We start from the raw sequence: 25,542 nt of genomic DNA on the forward strand, positions 1-25,542 counted from the left end.
GACAAATATATTAATAGCACCACTTGATTAGCGGGAGGAATCGCTTTACAGGAAACAACTTTAGGCATCAAGGAATCCTTGGTTAGCAATGGAACACAGCTGACGGCTTGTCTCAGTGTGGGGGTAGGGCGTTGGGATGAAAACAGTGCAGGAGGACCAAAGTTTGACCGAGCGAGGTGGCGCAGTGGCTAGACACTGGACTCACATTCGGGAGGACGACGGTTCAATCCTGCGTCCGGCCATCCTGATTTGGGTTTTCCGTGATTTCCCTCAATCACTCCAGGCAAATTCAGGGATGGTTTCTCTGAAAGGGCACGGCCGATTTCCTTCCCCATCCTTCCCTAATCCGATGAGACCGATGACCTCGCTGTCTGGTCTCCTTCCCAAAACAACCCAACCCCAACCAAAGACTGATTAGCAGATCCCAATGTATGTGGATTTAAGTAGTTATACAGAGATGAAGAGGATTGCATAGAATAGATTAGCATCGACTGTTGCATGAAACCAGTCTTCATACGAAGAACACAACAAAATGATGATTATGAAAGGTGTGACAAACTCACGTAGAAACGTCAAGATAACCTAATTATTTTAAACGATTTTACAATTTTCATATTTTATTGGCTATCCGAGTGGATATTATGTTTGTAGTCTGGAAAGTGGTTGTTTGTAGACGACCCGTAGGTCAACAAACCCTAAGAAAATTAGTATGTAAAGATTAGACGTGCGTGCCACATGAGCTATAGCTTGAGCATTTTATTGCGTGCCAGACGATACTAAGAGACAAATTCCGTTGTAGTCGTCTGTCCCATTTCTGTTAATAACCACTTTACGTTACGGTCATTTGCACCTTCATTGTCAGGTGGATGGTGTTTACACGTGGATTTTTGCTCATACTTCATTTTGCTAAAGCTGTAGTTTCATTTAAATTGCTGTTTTTACTATAGGAAGCCGATGATGTTAACTAACGACGTAGTAATATTTTGTATGAAACAGCTGGACGAATCGTATGAATCTGACGTTACCCAACGATCTAGAAAGTCACGTATACTACCGAAGATGACGTCTATGACGGAAGAATGCCAGTTATACCACCGATCTGGTAGTAAAGCTACTACGCACATACCCTTACTGTGCCTCAGCGTCTACGTAAACCCTGGTAGTGAGCTTCTTCAGATAAATAAAATTACGACTTCAGTCAAACCATTATTTCTTGAAGTGGTGGTGGTAAAAGTCGTAAAAGGCTGAGTTACGTTTTAAACCTAAACTAGTGCTTGGTTCCTAAAATTCTCCTACGAAAACTAAAATGGTATGATGTTAAAGGCTTTCCTGTAGCGTGGATAGAGTCGCACCTAAACAAAAGGAAACGCTAGGTCACGTTAGAAAGCGATGAGACAGGATCAAGACTAAATTTCTGAGGAAACTTTAAATGTGGGGTCTTCATCGGTACTTGGCTCATTCCTCTCCTTCTTCCCTGGGACTGTATTGTTTGCTGATGGCATAATTGTGTTCGTAATGTGTTCAAGTATACTCACAGCTGACGCAACTACTAGTATAGTAGAAGAGGCTAACAACTGGTTCACGACAATCACTTTAGTTAGCCCACAATCTCACAATAACTCATATAACGCCATTTGATAGAAATAAAAGTGGCTTAAAGGTGCCAAAGGTAGAGATCAATAAGTTTCCACTAGACGAAGCAACATGTGTGAATTTCCTTGGCATCCAAATGGAGCTTTTCGTCATTATACTTTACAAAATTAACCATACGTGGCTCCTTACTACCATCAGTGGTTCCTTCTTCTAGTTAGTGTATATTCTGGCGTGTTACTTCTTACCTTCATGGTGGGATGAACTGACACAATTTCGCCTAAGGACTGTGTCGCGAGAAACTATATTGCAGAGCAAAAGCTAATCGTACGAGTTATCGTAATTGCGAAAATTCTTCATCGTAGGTCTGTATCCTACGTTACTCACTGGCTAAATTCACAAATTATCACGCAGATGTAAAACAAACATCGTAGTCGCCAACTCAAGAATGTTTCTAAAACATATCCGAGCAAGAAATAAAAACGTGTGACAGTCGACTTTGTTTACCTTTAACACAAAAACAGAGTATTTCTGGTCATTTATTATCCAAGTTCACTTAATAATTGTAAGTAACTGTAGAAAAGTATATTGTACAGTTTTTATAGTTTTTGATTTTTAATATATAATTATTAAAAATGGAGTGAATACGGTACTGTAAGTCTCTACAGAAATAGAAAGTACGAGGTACACGTGACGGTATAAAGTCTTTGAGAATCGCTTCTTTCCACGAAGCAGCAAACATAAAGGGCGTGAGTCATACATCACCTGTAACGCTCCATTGACAGCTTATTACCGGTGGGAGCCCGGCTTTCGAGCCGTAAATCAAGCGTAAATCAATGTCGTGCAGAATTCACTCTGAGGTGGCAGGCAATTTTCTGAGAGAAAATTGACCGGGTTTAAAAAATTCGTGAAAGCTACCACTTGTCAAGTGTCAAACACTAATAGCAGCATTTTTCAGCCTGTAGTGGCTTCCCTCTCTGGTGATGAGTGACTTTCTTTTTTCTTTAATTTTATGAACTTCTTCAGATAATGTCATTCAGCAGTCTTCTTCTTCTTCCATTATACGCCTGTCCCGTCTTCTAAAACGCCAGCGGTCTTTTTCTTTGTCGACTTTTCGATCTTAATCACCCTAGACACGTTACACCCTAAGCTGACCCCTCAGTTTAGGGGTATGTCTCCTGATACAGTATGGTTAGTCTTTATTCTTATTTCTGTATGTTTATGAGGACTTTCTTCCATATTTATTATTTTATGAAGGTATCATTTCTTGTCTAATATGTTGCATAAGATTTTCATATCTACATCGTAGAAGGCTTTCTCTACGTCTATAAATTGTATCTGTGTTTTCTCTTAAATCCTCTTTGTTTCTCCGAAAATTTGTTTAACTGTGAAAACAACCAGTACACAATCTCGCTTTTATCAGTTTTCTTCTTTAGATAACATATATTGAACACTAACCTGTAGACGTTGATTTATTATCTAGGAGTTAACCTAATACTTTATGTCCGCAAATGTTATACCACAGCAATTATTACATGCATATCGTTTACTTGTTTTTAAGATTGATATGACACCTGCAGTTTCCATGGTTTTGAGATTTATTGTCTGTCTCAAAACATATTGTACAAATGAAGAAGTCTAAGCTTTAAAAACAACCACTACGTTTAAGTAACTCTACGTTGATGCCATGAGGTTTGTTGGTTTCCGTTTTACTGTTTCATTGGAGGTTCAGTTTAGTTCTCCAATCGTTATGAGATCCCGTCATACAGTTTATTCATTTCATGGGCGTCCTCCACTAACTCTTGGTTTTATTACACCATACATGTTTATAATTTGGTAGCCAATCATCCTCTAGTATTAAATTTTTTGTTTCATTTCCATTGTTATGTAATTAGTTCATTATCTCGTAAGCTATAGAAGACCTTCCACAGATGTCGTGTTCAAATCTGTTCATAGAATTATTCCACAATTCTTATTTATTTTCCTACATTGGCATTTACTTTATTTCTTTTCCCTGAATATTGTTTTCTCACACATTCTGTTTTCGCCTGTAAATATACACCCTAAGACAAAAAAAATTGCACCATAAAGGAATTATCCAACTGGGTGGAAATTGGTAGATATGATATACAAAAACAGAAAAACAAATCATCACAATTTCAGAAAAACTGGATGATTTCTTCAAAAGAAAAAGGTTCACAAATTGAGGATGTAGATGGCGCATTGGTCCACCTCTGGCCATTGTGCGAGCAGTTATTTGGCTTGCCACTGACTGATAGAGTTGCTGGATGTTCTCCTAAAAGACATTGTGCCAGGTTCTACCCAATTGGCGCTTTAGATCGGCTGTGACCACAATGCTAAGAACGTTCAACTTGGAATCTCATTCACTGGACTATTGTATTTAGTTGTCAGCCTCGCTTCGAAAAGAGCCCCGGTGACCAGAAAAGGCGTGTCTCGAGAAGCCCTGGACAGCGGTAGGATACCAGCTTGACTGTCGCCCACCATTCAGCCCTACACCGAGGATTAAGGGTCTGGGGTACCATTTACTTTCATAGCAGTACACATTAACGTAACATCCACAGCACAATTACAACAAAGCAGTATGTCAACAATATTCTAATCCCCGTTTTGTTGTCTTGCATTCAAAGTAATTCTGGGCTTACATTTCAGCAAGATAATGTCCGTCCGCACATGGCGAGAGATGCTAATGCTGGTTTCCGTGGTGGCCGAACCCTACCGTGGCCGGACATGTCTCCAAATCTCTCCCTAACTGGGAGTGTGTGAAGCATTATAGGCAAAGTGCTCTAGGGATATTGCCGATCTAACGCCCCAACTGGACGAATTTGACACGATATCTCACAGGAGAATATCTAACAAGTCTGTCAATCAATGACAAGCTAAAGAAATGCTTGCATAAGGACCAGAATTTGTGAAGCTCTTTCTCTGGAATAAATCATCCAGTTTTTCTGAAATGGTAATCATTTGTTTGTCTGTACCTGTAAACCGCATTTATGAATTTCCATCCCATTCCGATGATTCCTTCACGGGGCGTAAATTTTTTTTTCTTTTGATTTGTCTTGGAGTGTATCTGATATTCTCGTTTCTTTTCCGTAACTGTTTTCCCAATATCTTCATTTCACACTCGTAGTCCTTTCTTATTTCTTGTCATATCCTTATTTCCTAATGAGTCATTAGTTACCGTTTCAAATTTGCTGTCCAGTTGCTGAGCTATCATTTGTATCTCCCTGGCTTTGGCAAAGATTCTATCTGTTTGCTATAGATGTTTTACGCCCTTATCCTGTAACAAATCTTTCTTTTCCCAACTCATTATGATTTCTTCCATCTAATGCGCATAGCTATTTTTGCTACTACTTCTTCAAGTCCTAGTGAATGTCACTAACTCTGAAAACACCAACACTCTGTACCTGTTTGCATATTTCACTATTGGTGATTACATAATCTGTTGTTGATCTGTGTCCCATAGTTTTCCAATAAGTAGGTATGGAGAGCTGTATCAAATTAAACTTAAAAAGTGATGACGAAAACATCAATAGTATCTTTTCTGAAAAAAAAAACTGCCTCCGTGTTGAGTCTTGGCTCTAGAACTGATTTGATCTGTTAAAAATTTCAGTATCAGCTTATCATTTATTGATGAGAAAGTACGTGAAACCAGAATCACTAGTGCGACCTGGCCAACATACAGTGATACTGAGAATAAGGGACTTCGCCCCTAAGACATCTATGGGCTAGAAAACTAAGATTCCCAGTCGTTTACACGTGAGCGTCCACGTCCTATCAAAATATTTGTCCAGGAGGCATATTTCTATTGCAATGCTGCCGCTTACAGGTAGGCAGACGTTGGAATTCCACTGCGTGAATGTTGTGAACGTACGAGTTGCAGAGACTTCATTGGCTTCAGGCAGGAAAAAAACGTTACTTATAGACGAACGATAAAAACGATACTTATGACACGGAAGTTTTGTTTATATTTGCAGAACAGAATTGATTTTATTTCTTTTGCATCATAAGATTTGCTTGTTAGTGCTAAAAGGTTAATGTGTGAGATCTTTGAAACTGAAACGTACGGTGACCTCATTCCTTATAGTGAGGGATATCGCATAATTTAGTTTAGATGAATATCACGTATTTCCAACAAAACATAAATTATAAAATGCAAATCATCATAAAGACGAACTATATGGTGGGCAAGTACACTACTGGCCATTAAAATTGTTACACTACGAAGATGGCGTGCTACAGACGCGAAATTTAACCTACAGGAAGAAGATGCTGGGATATGCAAATGATTAGCTTTTCAGAGCATTCACACAAGGCTGGTGCCGGTGGCGACACCTGCAGCGTGCTGACATGACCGATTTGTCATACACAAACAGCAGTTAACCGGCGTTGCCTGGTGAAACGTTGTTGTGATGCCTCTTGTAAGGAGAAGAAATGCGTACCATCATGTTTCCGACTTTGATAAAGGTACGATTGTAGCCTATCGCGTTGGTCGAGATCCAATGACTGTTGGCAGAATTTGGAATCGGTGGGTTCAGGAGAGTAATACGGAACGCCGTGCTGGATCCCAACGGCCTCGTATCACTAGCAGTCGAGATGACAGGCATCCTATCCGTATAGCTGTAACGGATCGAGAGGCCACGTCTCGATCCCTGAGTCAACAGATGGGGACGTTTGCAAGACAACAACCATCGGCATGAACAGTTCGACGACGTTTGCAGCAGCATGGACTATCAGCTCGGAGACCATGGCTGCGGTTACCCTTGACGCTGCATCACAGACTGGAGCGCCGGCGATGGTGTACTCAACGACGAACTTGGGTGCATGAATGGCAAAACATCATTTTTTCGGATGAATCCAGGTTCTGTTTACAGCATCTTGATGTCTGGCATCCGTGTTTGGCGATATCGTGGTGAACGCACATTGGAAGCGTGTATTCGTCATCGCCATACTGGCGTATCACCAGGCGTGATGGTATGGGCTGCCACTGGTTACACGTCTCGGTCACCTCTTGTTCGCATTGACGGCACTTTGAACAGTGGACGTTACATTTCAGATGTGTTACGACCCATGGCTCTACCCTTCATTCGATCCATGCGAAACCCTACATTTCAGCAGGATAATGCACGACCGCACGTAGCAGGTCATGTACGGGCCTTTCTGGATACAGTAAATGTTCGACTGCTGTCCTGGCCAGCACATTCTCCAGACCTCTCACCAACTTAAAACGTCTGGTCACTGGTGGCCGAGCAACTGGCTCGTCACAATACGCCATTCACTACTCTTGATGGACTGTTGTATCGTGTTGAAGCTGCGTGGGCAGCTGCAGCTGTACAGCCATCCAAGCTCTGTTTGACCCAATGCCCAGGCGTATCAAGGCCGTTATTACGGCCAGAGGTGGTTGTTCTGGGTACAGATTTCTCAGGCTCTATGCACCCAAATTGCGTGAAAATGTAATCACATGTCATTTCTAGTGTAATATATTTGTCGAATGAATACCCGTTTGTCATCTGCATTTGTTCTTGGTGTAGCAATTTTAGTGGCCAGTAGGGTAATTCTCTCGTCGCTCGTTGGTAGAACAACGTCTTATTTATAAATGAAAAGCACAATGTTGCCGATGTTCTACAGTATTAATTTATTTCCCTAACTGTTGTCCGGCTTCCAAGGCCAACTCCAGACTTCAACTATCGCCATCAGAGACAGTAAAATAGTTGTGAACTGCTTTACAACAGATGTTACACAGCGAAAGTGGGATACAAACACAGGGTAAATGCCATCTTTGACAGCACAGTGGTAAGTTAATTGAAAATCAAAAAGCTAAAAAATAAGAGCAACAGTAAATAAACATAAAAAAACCGGAAAACATTAACACCAAATCTCGATTAACCAACTTGTTTACTCTCGACCGTTGAGGTGCATCCGAAATTCGCGTACTCTCGGGCACACGCACGTACTTAGAAACAAACTGTGGTCTCAAGGTTTAGAGTTAATGTTTTGCTGGTTTGTTCTCTTTATATATATTTATTATTACACTTCAACATTTTCATTTACTCTACAGTGGAGTCAAAGATAACACTGTGCTTTACTCTCGATGTCTATGGCTTTTTTATTGAGTGTTTGAAGGCGACAGTCAGTTGAAGTCTGATGATGGTTTTGTAAACCGAAAACAGGTTAATAAAACAAATTGTTACTCTGGAATGTCCACAGTATAGTGCATTTGATTTATAAAGGTTTCGTGGAAAAACTTGTTACCCATTATCAATGGCTGCGTATTAAGGGGTAGAGACATCACATAAGGGTTTTTAACAACGCTTCATATGAGCAAATCGTTTTTTTGTCTGTTTGTACATTATCTTCTGCTTATGAGGAAATTATAAGTCAATCTTAAAACACTGACAGAATATTAACGAAAACTCATTAGAGGGAAAAACGTTATTTCAGTAGCTGTTTATATCGAGAACACGAACTACCACATCAGTAGTTGCTATTTTGCGTACTGAGTTAGCCAAGAAGTAAGGAAGTAACATTAATGAATATGTGGGGCATGTATCTATCGTTAACATCGGGCTCCAATAAAACTTGTTTACAAAACGTGATCGTTTGCCGTCACATACGGCGTGAACTACTGGCACATGAAAGTGGTTTCACCTGTACGTTTTCGAATCGTCGGCAGTTCTGATCACCACTTACCGGCCGATAATTAATATAGAGAGATCCGCTTCAGTTGTACTAATTATTTATCCAAACCACGACCGGTTTCTGATTTTAGAATCCCATCTCCACGTGCATGAAACTATTATAATCAGTTACACGTAACATTGGCACGGGCCAGTCAGTTGAAGAGCTGCAGTCTTTACATGTTGGCAAAAGCAATCGGCCGTTGGGCAACGGAAAGTTAGGAACGCGGCTGTCCGGTGCAGTTCAAATGGTTCAAATGGCTCTGAGCACTATGGGACTTGACATCTTAGGTCATCAGTCCCCTAGATCTTAGAACTACTTAAACCTAATTAACCTAAGGACATCACACACATCCATGCCCGAGGCAGGATTCGAACCTGCGACCGTAGCAATCCCGCGGTTCCGAACTGCAGCGCCTAGAACCGCACGTCCACCGCGGCCGGCTCCGGTGTAGTGATTGGAGCTCTTGCACTATGTGGTCCGACTGCATGTTGTGTTACCAAATACAATAATTTCAACAACACCTGCGCATGGCATTTTAAAATTCCTGACACCGGTCGTGGTTTGACTAAATAATTAGTAAAAATGTAGCAAAAATCTCTAAATGGCTTATCATGTCTCTCAATTCCGGATATCTTACGTACTAAATCTTTTACTTACGTGTTGGCCATCCCCGTGCTTCACATATACACACCTGGAAATGGAAAAAAGAACACATTGACACCGGTGTGTCAGACCCACCATACTTGCTCCGGACACTGCGAGAGGGCTGTACAAGCAATGATCACACGCACGGCACAGCGGACACACCAGGAACCGCGGTGTTGGCCGTCGAATGGCGCTAGCTGCGCAGCATTTGTGCACCGCCGCCGTCAGTGTCAGCCAGTTTGCCGTGGCATACGGAGCTCCATCGCAGTCTTTAACACTGGTAGCATGCCGCGACAGCGTGGACGTGAACCGTATGTGCAGTTGACGTACTTTGAGCGAGGGCGTATAGTGGGCATGCGGGAGGCCGGATGGACGTACCGCCGAATTGCTCAACACGTGGGGCGTGAGGTCTCCACAGTGCATCGATGTTGTCGCCAGTGGTCGGCGGAAGGTGCACGTGCCCGTCGACCTGGGACCGGACCGCAGCGACGCACGGATGCACGCCAAGACCGTAGGATCCTACGCAGTGCCGTAGGGGACCGCACCGCCACTTCCCAGCAAATTAGGGACACTGTTGCTCCTGGGGTATCGGCGAGGACCATTCGCAACCGTCTCCATGAAGCTGGGCTACGGTCCCGCACACCGTTAGGCCGTCTTCCGCTCACGCCCCAACATCGTGCAGCCCGCCTCCAGTGGTGTCGCGACAGGCGTGAATGGAGGGACGAATGGAGACGTGTCGTCTTCAGCGATGAGAGTCGCTTCTGCCTTGGTGCCAACGATGGTCGTATGCGTGTTTGGCGCCGTGCAGGTGAGCGCCACAATCAGGACTGCATACGACCGAGGCACACAGGGCCAACACCCGGCATCATGGTGTGGGGAGCGATCTCCTACACTGGCCGTACACCACTGGTGATCGTCGAGGGGACACTGAATAGTGCACGGTACATCCAAACCGTCATCGAACCCATCGTTCTACCATTCCTAGACCGGCAAGGGAACTTGCTGTTCCAACAGGACAATGCACGTCCGCATGTATCCCGTGCCACCCAACGTGCTCTAGAAGGTGTAAGTCAACTACCCTGGCCAGCAAGATCTCCGGATCTGTCCCCCATTGAGCATGTTTGGGACTGGATGAAGCGTCGTCTCACGCGGTCTGCACGTCCAGCACGAACGCTGGTCCAACTGAGGCGCCAGGTGGAAATGGCATGGCAAGCCGTTCCACAGGACTACATCCAGCATCTCTACGATCGTCTCCATGGGAGAATAGCAGCCTGCATTGCTGCGAAAGGTGGATATACACTGTACTAGTGCCGACATTGTGCATGCTCTGCTGCCTGTGTCTATGTGCCTGTGGTTCTGTCAGTGTGATCATGTGATGTATCTGACCCCAGGAATGTGTCAATAAAGTTTCCCCTTCCTGGGACAATGAATTCACGGTGTTCTTATTTCAATTTCCAGGAGTGTATTTACATCCAACGGTGTGTAAACGAGTGCAAAACTATTCAGTTTATGGGTCTGCTGTTTTCTGGTTTCCTTCAGAGAACGTACCAAGTGACTTTAATATCCTTAAACTTATTGAAATTAATGGAAGTTTATCGATGGATGATTTTTTTATGGTTGAGCTCTTACCTATTTCCAAAATAGTTCCTTACTTAAGTTTAATGATACTGTAGCTAATATTGGTATAGAAAAGGATGTATTGAATGCATTACTAGAAGGCATGCAGATATAGTGTTAATTCGTCGATTCTAAATACCGTAGTGCATCAGCGAAACTACGGGAGAGGAGAGGACTTTCTGGAAACAGAAACGCTGATAACATTGATGGCAGCGAGTCCATATCTTGGAAAGTCCGGCCGTCGAGTTGTTTCCAGTTGACGCTATATAGGGCGAATTGCGTGCAGATCAGTCCCCGAGCGGAGAAAATCTTCAACCCGATCGAGAATCAAACACGGGCGCTTTGTTATGACAGCCAGACGTGCTGACAGCTCAGGTAAGTGTGGGGACGGAAACTATGTTAAATACAGTTTATTAATTTCTGAATTTATGGCTTGTTTAGTGTGAGGAGGCATTTAAATACCGGCGTCAGTTTGCTGCTACATGGCTGTAAGCTGTATACTGTTTGTGCAGTGCAAGAGATGTTTACTGGCTGTAATTATTTTTTTTTATTAAAATTTTATTCCAAATGGTTTGTTTCATTGCTCTTTAAAATGTACTCACTTCCGTGATGAAACATGAGTTCTTGTTTTATGTCTCAGTTCATCGCTCTTTCGCGATGTTGCATCACAAGTTCCACAGTTTGACGGTAATGAGAAATATCTTGAAGAGGTAATAAAAACTTCAAAGAATTTCAATAAACTGCATTTCAAGTACTAGGGTGGCGTGAGTAGTTCGACAAAATTACTTTAAAAATCACAAGGGTGATCTGTATCCCCGAAAAATGTTTTCAGAACTTCAATGGTATGTTAGAAAATAAAAATATATCTAAGCAAAAGGAATTTTGGAGTATAAGAAAGCAGTGGAGAATATACACACGTCCAGAAGAACGACAAAATATCTCTAAATATGGTAACGATATAACAAAATCATGTTGTTGTTGTTGTTGTGGTCTTCAGTCCTGAGACTGGTTTGATGCGGCTCTCCATGCTACTCTATCCTGTGCGAGCTTCTTCATCTCCCAGTACCTACTGCAACCTACATCCTTCTGAATCTGTTTAGTGTATTCATCTCTTGGTCTCACTCTACGATTTTTACCCTCCACGCTGCCCTCCAATACTAAATTGGTGATCCGTTCATGCCTCAGAACATGTCCTACCAACCGATCCCTTCTTCTAGTCAAGTTGTGCCACAAACTTCTCTTCTCCCCAATGCTATTCAATACCTCCTCATTAGTTATATGATCTACCCATCTAATCTTCAGCATTCTTCTGTAGCACCACATTTCGAAAGCTTCTATTCTCTTCTTGTCCAAACTAGTTATCGTCCGTGTTTCACGTCCATACATGGCTACGCTCCACACAAATACTTTCAGAAACGACTTCCTGACTCTTAAATCTATACACGATGTTAACAAATTTCTCTTCTTAAGAAACGCTTTCCTTGCCATTGCCAGTCTACATTTTATATCCTCTCTACTTCGACCGTCATCAGTTATTTTGCTCCCCAAATAGCAAAACTTCTTTACTACTTTAAGTGTCTCATTTTCTAATCTAGTTCCCTGAGCATCACCCGACTTAATTCGACTACGTTCCATTATCCTCGTTTTGCTTTTGTTGATGTTCATCTTATACCCTCCTTTCATGACACTGTCGATTCCGTTCAACTGCTCTTCAAAGTCCTTTGCTGTCTCTGACAGAATTACAATGTCATCGGCGAATCTCAAAGTTTTATTTCTTCTCCATGGATTTTAATACCTACTCCGAATTTTTCTTTTGTTTCCTTCACTGCTTACTCAATATACAGATTGAATAACATCGGGGAGAGGCTACAACCCTGTCTCACCCCCTTCCCAACCACTGCTTCCCTTTCATGCCCCTCGACTCTTATAACTGCCATCTGGTTTCTGTACAAATTGTAAATAGCCTTTCGCTCCCTGTATATTACCCCTGCCAACTTCAGAATTTGAAAGAGAGTATTCCTGTCAACATTGTCTGATCTACCCCGAGGTCGGATTCTACCAGTTTTTCCATTCGTCTGTAAAGAATTCGCGTTAGTATTTTGCATCCATGACTTATTAAACTGATTGTTCGGTAATTTTCACATCTGTCAGCACCTGCTTTCTTTGGGATTGGAATTATTATATTCTTCTTGAAGTATGAGCGTATTTCGCCTGCCTCATACATCTTGCTCACCAGATAGTAGAGTTCTGTCAGGACTGGCTCTCTCAAGGCCGTCAGTAGTTCTAATGGAGTGTTGTCTACTCCCGGGGCCTAGTATCGACTTAGGTCTTTCAGTGCTGTGTGAAACTCTTCACGCAGTATCGTATCTCCCTTTTCATATTCATCTACATCCTCCTCGAATTCCATAATATTGTCCTCAAGTACATTGCCCTTGTATAGACCCTCTATATACTCCTTCCAACTTTCTGCTTTCCCTTCTTTGCTTAGAAACGGGGTTTCCATCTGAGCTCTTGATATTCATACAAGTGGTTCTCTTTTCTCCAAAAGTCTCTTTAATTTTCCTGTAGTCAGTATCTATCTTACCCCTAGTGAGATAAGCCTCCACATCCTCACATTTGTCCTGTAGCCATCCCTGCTTAGCCATTTTGCACTTCCTGTCGATCACATTTTTGAGACGTTTGTATTCTTTTTGCCTGCTTCATTTACTGCATTTTTATATTTTCTTCTTTCATCAATTAAATTCAATATTTCTTATGTTATCCAAGGATTTCTACAAGCCCTCATCTTTTTATCTACTTGATCCTCTGCTGCCTTCACTACTTCATCTCTCAAAGCTACCCAGTCTCCTTCTACTGTATTTCTTTCCCCCATTCTTATCAATTGTTCCCTTATGCTCTCCCTGAAACTCTGTACAACCTCTGGTTTAGTCAGTTTATCCAGGTCCCATCTCCTTAAATTCCCACCTTTTTGCAGTTTCTTCAGTTTTAATCTACAGTCCATAACAAACAGATTTTGTCAGAGTCCACATCTGCTCCTGGAAATGTCTTACAATTTAAAGCCTGGTTCCTAAATCTCTGTTTACCATTATATAATCTATCTGAAACCTGTCAGTATCTCCAGGCTTGTTCCACGTATACAACCTTCTTTTATGATTGTTGAACCAAGTGTCAGCTATGATTAAGTTGTGCTCTGTGCAAAATTCTATCAGGCGGCTTCCTCTTTCATTTCTTAGCCCCAATCCATATTCACCTACTATGTTTCCTTCTCTCCCTTTTCCTACTACCGAATTGCAGTCACCCATGACTATTAAATTTTCGTCTCCCTTCACTATCTGAATAATTTCTTTTATTTCATCATACATTTCTGGAATTTCTTCGTCATCTGCAGAGCTAGTTGACATATAAACTTGTACTACCGTAGTAGGCGTGGGCTTCGTATCTATCTTGGCCACAATAATGCGTTCACTATGCTGTTTGTAGTAGCTTACCCGCACTCCTATTTTTTTAATCATTATTAAACCGTCTCCTGCATTACCCCTATTTGATTTTGTATTTATAACCCTGTATTCGCCTGACCAAAAGTCTTGTTCCACCTGCCAGTGAACTGCACTAAATCCTACTGTATCTAACTTTAACCTATCCATTTCCCTTTTTAAATTTTCTAACCTAACTGCTCGATTAAGGGATCTGACATTCCACGCTCCGATTCGTAGAACGCCAGTTTTCTTTCTCCTGATAACAACGTCCTCCTGAATAATCCCCGCCCGGAGATCCGAATGGGGGAGTATTTTACCTCCGGAATATTTTACCCAAGAGGACGCCATCATCATTTAACCATACAGTGAAGCTGCTTGCCCTCGGGAAAAATTACGGCTGTAGTTTCGCCTTGCTTTCAGCTGTTCGCAGTACCAGCACAGCAAGGCCGTTTTGGTTAGTGTTACAAGGCCAGATCAGTCAATCATCCAGACTGTTGCCCCTGCAACTACTGAAACGTCAGCTGCCCCTCTTCAGGAACCACACGTTCGTCTGGCCTCTCAACAGATACCCCTCCGTTGTGGTTGCACCTACGGTACGGCTATCTGTATCGTTGAGGCACGCAAGCCTCCCCACCAACGGCAAGGTCCATGGTTCTTGGGGGGGATCATGTAAGAAAATAAATACATAAATGACCTGGCTACGCAGCTCATTCGTAGAAAGCAGATAAGACTCACGTAAAGTGAAAGTGTTTCTATGACTATAGAAGGAAAGATGTTTTATCAAAATATTATGTCTCTCACACAAAATGGATGATAGAAGAGAACAATACTGGTGACAGAATATAAGCACTATACAGAGCCCATAACAATGAAATGAGCGCTTCCTGTATTATCAAAGATTTCTTTAACATTTAAGATTCTGTTACTGAATCTTTCAAATCATAAGAATATTAAAATTCTTTTAGATGCTGTTTTGATGTTTATCACTCTTAAACAAAGCTCCCTCCAGTCCCCCCTCCTCCCTTCCCCCCACCACCACCCTTCTCCTTCTCGCTTCATGGCGATCAAACGTCGTAATTGGTAGGTTTATTATATGTCGAGTGAATTGTCGACTACATTTGTCATAATACAAGTTATGTTCTTTGCTTCAAGTTACAAATGCTGTAGTTAATATTAGTATACAAAAGGATGTATTGAATGCCATGCATCATTACTAAAAGGAACGCAGAGAAAATCTGGAATACATTTCGCTTAAATTTCCTCAGCATGTTATAGTCTTAGGTGGAGATTTCAATTTACCAGATGTAGATTGGGACACTCAGATGTTTAGGACGGGTGGTAAGAACAGAGCATCGATTGACATTATACTGAGTGCACTATCCGAAAATTACCTCGAGCAATTAAACAGAGAACCGACTCGTGGAGATAACGTCTTGAACCTACTGATAACAAACAGACCCGAACTTTTCGACTCTGGAAGAGCAGAACTGGGAATCAGTCACCATGAGGCCCTGGCAGCATCCCTGAATATGGAAGTACATAGGAATATTAAAAAAAGGGAGGAAGGTTAATCTGTTTGGCAAGAGTAATAGGAGGCATATTTCAGACTACCTAACGGATCAAAACGAAAATTTCTGTTCCGACACTGACAATGTTGAGTGTTTATGGAAAAAGTTCAAGGCAATCATAAAATGCGTTTTTGACAGGTACGTTCCGAGTAAAACTGTGAGGGATGGCAAAAACCCGCCGTGGTTCAACAAGAAAGTTAGGAAACTACTAAACGCAGCCAAAACCTCTCAGACAAACAGAAGCTAAACGATGTCAAAGTTAGCGTAAGGAGGGCTACGCATGAAGCGTTCAGTGAATTCGAAAGTAAAATTCTATGTACCGACTTGACAGAAAATCCTAGGAAGTTCTTGTCTTACGTTAAATCAGTAAGTGGATCGAAACAGCATATCCAGACACTCTGGGATTATAATGAGATTGAAACAGAGGATGACACCAGTAAAGCTGAAATACTAAACACCTTTTTCCAAAGCTGTTTCACAGTGGAAGACGGCACTGCAGTTCCTTCTCTAAACCTTCGCACGAACGAAAAAACAGCTGACATCGAAATAAGTGTCCAAGGAATAGAAAAGCGACTGAAATCACTCAACAGAGGAAAGTCCACTGGACCTAACGGGATACCAATTCGACTCTACACAGAGTACACGAAAGAACTTGCCCCCCTTCTAACAGCCGTGTACCGCAAGTCTCTAGAGGAACGGAAGGTTCCAAATGATAGGAAAGGAGCACAGGTAGGTCCAGTTTTCAAGAAGGGTCGTCGAGCAGACGCGCAAAACTGTAGACCTATATCTCTGACATCGATCTGTTGTAGATTTTTAGAACATGTTTTTTGCTCGCGTATCATGTCATTTCTGAAAACCCAGAATCTACTCTGTAGGAATCAACATGGATTCCGGAAACAGTTATCGTGTGAGACCCATGTCGCTTTATTTGTTCATGAGACCCAGAAAATATTAGATACAGGCTCCCAGGTAGATGCCATTTTCCTTGATTTCCGAACGGCGTTTGATACGGTTCCGCACGGTCACTTGGTAAAGAGAGTAAGAGCCTACAGAATATCAGACCAGCTGTGTGGCTGAATAGAAGAGTTTTTAGAAAACTGAACACAGTATGTTGTTCACAATGGAGAGACGTCTACAGACGTTAAAGTAGCCTCTGGCGTGCCACAGGGGAGTGTTATGGGACCATTACTTTTCAAAATATATATAAATGACCTAGTAGATAGTGTCGGAAGTTCCATGTGGCTTTTTGCGGATGGTGCTGTAGTATACAGAGAAATGGCAGCATTAGAAAATTGCAGCGAAATGCAGGAAGATCTGCAGCGGATGGGCACTTGGTGCAGGGAGTGGCAACTGACCCTTAACATAGACAAATGTAATGTATTGCGAATACATAAAAGAAGGATCCTTAATTGTATGATTATATGATCAATGGTAGCAGTTACATCTGTAAAATATCTGGGAGTATGTGTACGGAACGATTTGAAGTGGAATGATCATATAAAATTAATTGTGGGTAAGGCGGGTGCCAGGTTGAGATTCATTGGTAGAGTCCTTTTAAAACGTAGTCCATCAACAAAGGAAGAAGCTTACAAAACACTCGTTCGACCTATACTTGAGTATTGCTCATCAGTGTGCGATCCGTATCAGGTCGGGTTAACAGACGAGATAGAGAAGATCCAAAGAAGAGCGGTGCGTTTCGTCACAGGTTTATTTAATAACCGTGATAGCGTTACGGAGATGTTTAATAAACTCAAGTGGTAGACTCTGCAAGAGAGGCGTTTTGCATCGCGGAGTAGCTTGCTGTCCAGGTTTCGAGAGGGTGCTTTTCTGGATGAGGTATCAAATATAATGCTTCCCCGTACTTATACCTCCCTAGGAGATCACGAATGTGGAATTCGAGAGATTCGAGCGCGCACGGAGGCTTTCCGGCAGTCGTTCTTTCCGCGAGCCATACGCGACAGGAACAGGAGAGGGAGGTAATGACAGTGGCATGTAAAGTGCACTCCGCCACACACCGTTGGGTGGCTTGCCGAGTATAAATGTAGATGTAGATGTTCACAGAAGCCAGGCTGTTTTTGGCTGTGAAAAGCGTTATTTGCGTTATCTGATATGTGATGTATACCATGCTTCCAAGCATTTACGTAATGCTATCACTGACTGTGAAGCAAATGCCCTAAGAAAACATCCCGTCGTCCTAATTGGAAGCACACCCGACTTCCATTTCGCTGTGGCTGGCGTTGAAGTAATCGATACTTTTACACCAGTCTCTGCTACACACTTGTGTAACGATGAAACAAGTAGGAGAAGTCTCTTATACTCTTCGATGACATTACCAAATAACTACAGTGGATTTGTAGTCCCATGCATATCCTGGTATAAGCAGCACAAAACTTGTCCTCGCCATAACACCATGGAAACAAATGAACCTTTATGCCAATTGGGCTTCGTTTCCTTTATGTGGTATTTTTTGTCTACAGTTTAGAAATATTAGAACTCATTCAAAACAAAGTATCATATTACGTCCCTCAGATTTGGTTCTACACTCTTCAGATATCTTTAGAACGACAAGTCTGTTAGCTGGCCGGGGTGGCCGAGCGGATATAGGTGCTTCAGTCCGGAACCGTGCTGATTGCTACGGTCGCAGATTCGAATCCTGCCTCGAGCATGGATGTGTCTGATGTCCTTAGGTTAGTTAGGTTTAACTAGTGCTATGGCTAGGGGACTGATGACCTCAGATGTAAAGTCCCATAGTGCTTAGAGCCATTTGAACCATTTGACATGTCTGTTCGACAGAAGCGGCGCAGTTATTCGTAATGTAAAGTACACTGCTTTCAGTATTTTGCTACAGAGGGTATTTGGAACTGTCTGGCACATGTATTAGAGAAAATGTACGACATTTGACATTCAGTTCTAGGATTGGCCTGAAAACATACGAATTTGTGTAATTGTGTGTTCTTATCACATGTAGTGAACCACATTTTGGGAAAGCTCGTAGCGTCAAATTTGTGTATTTACTGTTGTACATCTGCTAGACCACTTACATAAGGCTCAGAAGTTCTAATTGGCTAACAGTACGATGTAAAGAAACACTAAAATTAGAAACTTTACAGTCCTTTAAATGTTTGAAAACAGTGTTACAACAAGTATATATGTGAGAAGCGTCTTGGTAGTCGCTGTAGCAGCACACTGTGGAGAATAACGTGTATCTGTGCCTGACAGCAGTAAACGGTATTTGAGGCATCAATACGCCTCGCCGACGCCAAAGGGAAGCGTACAATGAAGTTACGAGCGAGGGCGAATGATCGGCCTTTGTGATCATGGTTTGCTGTATAATGAAACTGCATTCCGTACTGAACGCAACTCTACCCCCATATGTGTCTGTGATATTGATCTCCGTGCAGAGCTAAAGTAGAATCTCGACAGTGAAGCCTCAAATATGTGGCAAGTCTGGGCTGAGACGTATGGCAGCGGCAAAAGAATAATAATTGGTGTTCTCCCAGTCGTGCTGCAGATGCCCTCCACGAAGCTGGGCCTCTCTAACCGCACTTTAATAATACATGAAGTCAATTAAAAGATTCGTCACAACTTACACAGGCCAACCGCTTTTTTATGAAGCTGGCTTCCTTTTGTGATTTCTAGTGTTCTTAATCCTAACACGATACAAAATCTGTTCGACTTACTAGTTGAATATACCCAACATTCAATATTAAAAGGAAGTGTTGTGAATTTGGTTATACGGGGTGTGTGAATGTTCTATGTACAAACAAATCGGGAGAGTACACGACTGTACCGTATTGTATAGAACTGGGGACCTAGAAATGACGGAGAAGCTTCTTCCCCACCGTAGCCCGCAGTGGTACACAACCCCACAACAGGCTACAGCAGTCCACTCATCCCACCGCCGTCCCATACCGAACCCAGGGTTATTGTGCGGTTCGGCACCCAGTGGACCCCTCGGGAACGTCTCGCACCAGGCGAGTGTAACACCAATATTGACGTGGTAGAGTAATTATGGTGTACGCGTACGTGGAGAAAGTGTTTGCGCAGCAATCGCTGACATAGTGTAACTGAGACGGAATAAGGGGAATCAGTCCATATTAACCGAGGTGGATGGAAAACCGCCTTAAAAACCATCCACAGACTGACCGGCACACCGGACCTCGGCACCAGTTCGCCGCGCTGATTCGTGCCGGGGACCGACACGCCTTCCCGCCCGGAAAGCAGTGCGTTAGATCGTATGGCTAACCGGGCGGTCCAGAGTACAGGACACTGAAAGAAGCAAGTATCCCTAGTAAACATAAGTCCGAGAAGCAACACTTTCCCCAATTTATTGTGCTATGTCTGTGCAGAATACAACAATACCCAAGTGCCCAAGTTGCAGATACGCAACAGAGGGAAAACGTATTACAAGAAGCGATCCACAGGGTCACCGTCCAGGTTTCAACACGTCTCCTCATAGATACACGTATAGGTTCAAAAGTCGTAGGCATGTTCCGAATACCTTAACAACCACACACAGTGTGTTCCTAGAGTTCATCTATACTGTCAATAGGGCTAAAGCCTTTAAATATCCTCATACAGAAAGCCCAAATCGTGAAAAGTGGGAGGCCATTTTGATAGCCAGCTATGGACCACACACTTGTTGTCGATGATTCGTGTTACGTATTCCAGATTAGGCACCATAATGCGCGCAGATGCATTATTATGCATGTACCACATATCCAATCTTTCGGCATAAAGAATATCATCCAACTAGTCGATTAGCTTGTGTTACAGGGAGTGAAGGTACACACCAGCAGTAATTCGGCAGGTAGAATGTGTGGCACTATCAACCGATCACTGACACCTGCCCAAACGTTAGCGGTAAAGTCTGCTGTTTTGCCCTCCCAGTTGTGATACGTGGGTTATCATAAGCCCAAATGTGAATGACTCCAGTGTTCATAATACGGTCTCGGGCAAAAACAGCAAGAGACAAAGAACTCTTCCTGTTTTTGAGCAAGGAACTCCTGGATCAGAGAAACATTATTTTATCGTCATTACAAATTACGTTCCCCCTTATTGTAATGTTGTGGAAGACTTAAGGATGAATAGTTTTTGAAGTATGCCTGCGACAACTACGAGAACCGAAAGGGAATGTGTGTGTTGGACCTTACATTCGTACAATGGTTTTCCAGTCTAACTTCGAATGAAAATCACAAATGTATCTCAGTGAGACGAGGCTTGAATGAAATTCAGGGAAATTGTTACTAAGTTGTTAGGCAGTAAAGGTGGGTCCCTGATGCAAGCACGCTGAAAAATTTCTAGACTAGTCAATGAGGCTTAGGATTCTCCTTTTCAACAGTCGACATGATTTATCCCCAAAAATTAGAGTGCCGGCTGTGACAACTAAGGTGAGAGCTGTGATCATGACACCTAAGAAATGGCATCAAAGTCGCTGAAATACCAACACGATGGGACACTGCTGTTACTGATTGGTATAAGCTTTATTAGGCGATTTAAGGACAAGAGAAGAAAAAGAACATATTCTAAATTAGAACATAATTATTGTGTTATATATAGATATGATCACGTTTATACATCACTGAAACATTTATATTCTAACAACACACGCTCGTAACAAAGTTAAATATTGATATAAACTGTTACGTGATAGAGGGAGAAAAGAGAGGTCAAATAAGTACTTAGTGACGAAGCAAGCGTAATACTGAGCTGTTATCCAAAGTGTAATAAAATATTATCTCTCTTTAGCCTGTGTATTCTACGACATTGCTAGAAGAACAATAACGTCCTTACCAGAACAATGGAAGGAACAGCAACCTTCATTGTTCATCGGTCATCTTGTTCCTCAGTCAACACAAAGTCATTTGCTCAGAGAAATTTTCCGCGTACATTCAAACAAAAATTAGTTTAAATGAAACAACAAGTTTACTGTCACCAGTCACCGTTTTATTTATTTCCACGACGCGTTTCAAAACAAAAAAAGTTTTCTAACACAAACTGTCGGGTAAAAATGAAAACCACACTTTAAATTGAAACTTAAATTGTTATTAAGGATGAAGACAAAGGCTCCGGGGCGACTGATTTATTTGATTATAAACCAGAAAAATTTCTGGTTCATGGAAGTCAGTATAAAGTCGAGACTGTTTGTTATTCGATCTAAAGATCTACATCACCTCCACTACGATCAGCGAAAATAGTTTACCTTCCGTTGATTTAGACGGCTTTTTCAATTAAAAATTGATTACATTCGTAGCACAGAAGTCTACATCTACATCGATACTCCCCAATCCACCCTATGATGCGTGGTGGAGGGTTTGCACTACCAATCATTTCCTTTCCTGTTACACTCGTAAAGCGAACGACGGAGAAACGACTATCTACGTGCCTCCGGATGAGCCCTAATTTCTTGAACCTTACAATCGTGGTCCCTATGTGCATTGTATGTGGGAGGCAACAAAATCGTTTGATAGTCGTCTTTAAATGCCAGTTCTCTAAATTTTCTCAGTAATGTTCCTCAAAAGAATGTCGTCTTCCCTCCAGAGACACCCATTTGATTTCCCGAAGCATTCCTAACACTTGCGTGTTGTTCGAACCTACCAGCAACAGCACGCCCCCCTGAATTGCCTCCATGTCTTCTTTAATATATCCTGGTACGGATCCCAAACGCTCGAGCAGTACTAAAGAACATTGGCATTAGCGTCCTATAAGCGGTCTCCTTTACAGGTAAACCAAACCTTCCTACAGTTCTCCCAATAAACCGAGGTCGACTTTCCTACTACAATCCTCACACGATCATTCCATTTCATATCGCTTTTGAAACGTTACGCCCCGTGTTTCCTACTTATCCACATTAACTTACATATTCTACATTAAGAGGTAGCTGCCATTCATCATACCAACGAGAAATTTTGTCTAAGTCATCTTGCATCCTCCTACAGTCTTTCAACGTCGGCACCTTACCGTACATCACAGCTTCATCAGCAAACAACCGCAGAATGCTGCCAACTGTGTCGCCAAATCATTTATGCATATAAAGAATAACAGTGTTCCTATCACACATTCCTGGGAGATTACTGACGATACCCTTGTCTCTGATGAACATTCTCCATCAAGGACAACATACTGGGTTCTATAATTTAAGAAGTCTTCGACCTACTCCCATATCTGTAAACCAATTCCATGTGCTCGTACCTTCGTTAATAGCCCGCAATGGGGAGTCTCTCTGTTGCCCTGAATTCACAGTTCCTATTATATCATGTGAGAAAAGCTCAAGCTGAGGACAACATACTGGGTCTGCTCGTACCTTCGTTAATAGCCTGCAATGGGGCACTGTGTTAAATCTACAAATATGGAATCTTCCTGTTGCCCTGCAAGCATAGTTCCTAGTACAGCATGCGAGAAAAGCTAAAGCTGAGTTTCGCACGTGAGATGCTTTATTAAACCATGCTGATTCGTGGACATAGGGTCTCAAGAAAAAATATTGTGTTCGAACTGAGAATGTGTTCAATGACTCTTCAGCAAACCGATGTTAGCGATATTTGTATGTAATTTTGCGGGTCCGTCCTTTCGCACTTCTTATACTAAGGAGTCACAAGCGCTTTTTTTCCAGTCGCTTGGGACTTCGCGCTGTGCGAGAGATTTACGACAAGCGCAAGCTACATAAGGGGCCAACGCCGTGGAGTACTCTTTGGAAAACCGACCTGGGATTCCACCGGGAGCTCGTGATTTATTTGTTTTCAACTACTTCAGTTGTTGCTCTACGCTAGGACTGCTTATCACTATACCGTCCGCACGAGAGTCTGTTCGGTGGTCAAACGACGGTATGTTTGTACGATTTCCTACGTGAACAATTTATTGAGCGTGATATTTAAAATTTTAGCTTTCGTTTCGCAATTTTCAGTTTCCACACCAGACTGATCTCTGCCAGATCTTGGGTCTCTGCCAGGTCTCGGGTTCTCTGCCAGATCTATTGCTAAGTAATGGCGGTGGTAGCAGTTGTATGCTTCGCTTGTAGACCTTTACACGGAAGCAAGAATCGCTAATAATCTTTGCTCGTCGTCATTTATGGGTTCTCTTTTGGACTGAGAGTGCAAAGAGCTCTGCTTCCTCACTAATTTCTGAATCTCGTTATGAAACTGGTGAGTCTTTTTCGCCGTTTATCCAGTTACTAGCAATATAATTCTCTAGATCACAGTTTACACTCTTCTTAAATTTTGCCCGTCATTCCTCTAGGCAACGGCCTTGCCGCAGTGGATACACCGGTTCCCGTGAGATCACCGAAGTTAAGCGCTGTCGGGCGTGGCCGGCACTTGCGTGGGTCACCATCCAGGCCGCCAAGTGCTGTTGCCATTTTTCGGGGTGCACTCAGCCTCGTGATGCCAATTGAGGAGCTACCGAATAGTAGCTGCTCCGGTCAAAGAAAAACCATCGTAACGACCGGGAGAGCGGTGAGCTGACCACACGCCCCTCCTATCCGCATCCTCACCTGAGGATGACACGGCGGTCGGATGGTCCCGATGGGCCACTTGTGGCCTGAAGACGGAGTGCTAATTCCTCTACCTCCATCTTACTGAAACTAAGTGATGTCAGTTCATTATGTGAGTGAGAGCTAACAACTGCTTATCTTCTTTTCTATCAGAAATACTTTCCTAGCATTCTTACCATAGTTACTATAATGACATCATGATCGCTAATTTCCGTTTCTATGTTGAAGTTGTCGATAAGGTCCAGCGTATTTGCAGCTACAAGGTCTAAGATATTTCCATTGGGTGTGGGCTGCCGAACTAACTGGTCAAGACAGTCTTCGGAAAACGTATTCAAAAGTGTTCCACATGACTTTTGTACCCCCTGCAATGAATCTACACGTGGTAGGTGAAAGTCACCTCCAACTAGCAATATACGATCTGGGTATTTACGTGCTACTGGCCATAAGCATTCTTTGAACGACTCTAAAACTGTCACAGAGGAAGCGGGTGACGCGTAAAAACATCCAACAATTAACATGGTGTCACCTAGACCTGTTATATGCGACCAGGTAAATTCGCTGTAACTCTGAACGTCGACCTCAGTAGAGACACTATTTTTGTCAATTACAAAGAACTTTTATCCTCCTGTGGCCTCTGTCTTTCCGATGTACGTACCATGACTCACTAAATATGAGTATCTCAAAGCTTTCCATTTCGGTTTCAGCCTAGTCTCGGCCCCAAGAACCATCTGAGTGCGAGATGTTTCGTGGTAGGCAGTAAATTCGGAAATTCGTTGCGAATACTTCGATGTTTACTGATAAAATTTTGACAGTCGAGGTGTCTTTTTTATGAACTCGGTGTGGCTTCCCTTGCTGCGTATCGACTGGCGAGTGTTCATCTGAGTACCTCAGTCTACTCCTAGCTTAAAAAGAGAACCTCATGTGAACTTCACACACCCGAATAGTTGCTTCCTACAAATCCCCATCCGGTAGTACAGATCTAGAAATCTGCAACCAAGACCGTCACAAAGTCGACGAATCCTTTGGTGGAGACCTTCCACTTGGATCCAGATCAAAGGACGCTGATCAACTCTGGGAACAATGCTGCAAACTGTGAGCTTTGCTTACACACACATGTTAGGCCAGCAGTCTTAATCGCTTCCGCCAGGTGCCTGTACGAAGTGAGGATGGCATCAGAAACCACGTAACAGGTATTGTCGGTGCCGGTGTCAGTCACAACTTGCTGACGATTAGACCCTGTACGCTCGATAGCGGCAGGCAAGGCCACCTCCACATCTTGCATGAGGCCCCCCGAGAGACATGCCGAGAGCACGTTGGTTTCCTTTCCAGCCCTGAACGCTCTCTGCCTAAGGGACTTCATAGCGTGCCTAACTTTGGAGCTCCTGATGACTAAGAAACCCCTCCAGATGTGTGCCTGCTCGGACCCTGCTTAAGGAACGACCAACTGACCACAGAGTTCATG

The 25,542-nt window shown here is 42.8% G+C and overlaps 1 protein-coding gene and 1 pseudogene across 1 annotated transcript in view; one reads left to right on the plus strand and one right to left on the minus strand.

The window, feature by feature from the left end:
- Positions 1 to 25,542, minus strand: part of LOC126482163 (V-set and immunoglobulin domain-containing protein 1-like) — a 730,649-nt gene that overhangs the window by 659,453 nt on the left and 45,654 nt on the right. The window lies entirely within an intron of this gene.
- On the plus strand, positions 23,827 to 23,944 carry LOC126482429 (5S ribosomal RNA; annotated as a pseudogene).

The sequence above is a fragment of the Schistocerca serialis genome, chromosome 5 (assembly GCF_023864345.2).
Source record: "Schistocerca serialis cubense isolate TAMUIC-IGC-003099 chromosome 5, iqSchSeri2.2, whole genome shotgun sequence".
Lineage (NCBI taxonomy): Eukaryota > Metazoa > Arthropoda > Insecta > Orthoptera > Acrididae > Schistocerca > Schistocerca serialis.